We start from the raw sequence: 1,638 nt of genomic DNA, 5'->3' as shown, positions 1-1,638 counted from the left end.
TGTGAGTTTATAATCTCTTATTATGGCTCTGTGGCCGAACACTCTCATGTATCTCACATGTGGACATTGATCTTTCTTGCCTTAGACAGTACCATATCTATCTTGGACATTGTAGTCCTTTATCCATCTCTTGATGGTGTCTCATGACCTCTATTGCTGTTGATTATATCACACACTGAAATATACATTATTAGGTCATAGATCTCGGCTCTCACAAGCTTATGAACTACAATACATTTGTATCCGGTTGATCTTATGTCTCTACTAGCCCGTGATCAATAAGAAGGGCCAGACGCCTTTTAGTCTTAAAAGCCGGACGCGTCTAGTAGAAGAGCCAGACGTTCTTTGCTGAAGAGCCGGACGCCCTTAGACGGACAGAGTCGGACATCTTTAGTTTGCAGGGCCGGGGCCGGATGCTTTTTGTTCGGACACCCTCATGGATTTATTCTATGCCTACTAACCTCTTTAAGGTGTAGTATAATCACAAGGAATTTCAAATATATGGACTGTATTGGACTGTCTTTTATACAACTCCAAGATCAATTATCATGTGTGATCAATTTCTTTTACATACTATATACAGCTGCTTTATGTTTCAGTCCATGAATCAGCTTAGGAACGCAGCTGTTCTTTCATCTTATCCAGTGATCCATATGCTGCTTACTACATCATTTGTATCTAATATTTTTCTTATGACCAGATCATTTTCAATTTCGAAAATCTGTAGCAGCATCCACCACATAGGAGTTTTCTTTATCTTATGGAACACTAGGTCTATCTTGTATAGACTCTATAGCAACTTGATTATGTCTCTTCTAGGACATTCATTTGGTGCTAAGCTGGTTAGTCATTTCTCGGGTCAGTGTCTAGCATTTCAATTAGCTTCTCAATTAGCTAGCCTTATATAATCTTTCTTTGGACGTCTTAAATCATAATCTCTAGTCCGAGGATCTTTGCCAAGACAATGATGGTTAAAACCATTCGTACTTTTAACATTCTTTATCCAGCTTATAATCTTTCTCCTTTAATATCCGGATTCATTTGTTTCATGCAATCCGTACCTGGCCACTATTTGATCACCCATGTTTTGGCTCTCGGTCCTTTTTATTTCGTGGAGAAGATCTTATTCTATCTTCTGAGGTTCCATCTTTAGACGGCACATATATGTATGGGGTGGTTTATTCAAAATCTCTTAAGATGGTGTATGTCTGGTTTTATGACCCGTATGATGGGAATATCTGTGCTCACTTATATGGCATGATGCATATTATCAATCTATACATGTAAATCATAATGTCCCCAAGCTTATAGACTTTATAGTCTTATCCTTATAGGTAATGGCTTACATGGCCGATAACTTATAGGTAATAGCTTACTCGGCCAAACCTTTATAGGTAATGGAACGTGTGCGGCCAAGCCTGCACTATGCGGCCAATTCACGACCTCTACGGCCGTTTATTCTCATGGTCTCTTTAGCCAGGTAATGACCTCTTTGGTTTGGCCGTTTGTATCATGGCCTCTACGACCGAGGAATGGTCCTTTATGGCCGAGTAATGGCCGAGCCATATAACATGGTCTTAGACCATAGTGGTACACGAACTTGTAGTATTGATCATGGGTTTATCCTCTCTCCCCCTC

The sequence above is a fragment of the Brassica oleracea genome, chromosome C9, assembly GCF_000695525.1.
Source record: "Brassica oleracea var. oleracea cultivar TO1000 chromosome C9, BOL, whole genome shotgun sequence".
NCBI classification, from domain to species: Eukaryota; Viridiplantae; Streptophyta; class Magnoliopsida; order Brassicales; family Brassicaceae; genus Brassica; species Brassica oleracea.
Note: the sequence above shows the minus strand (reverse complement) of the source record.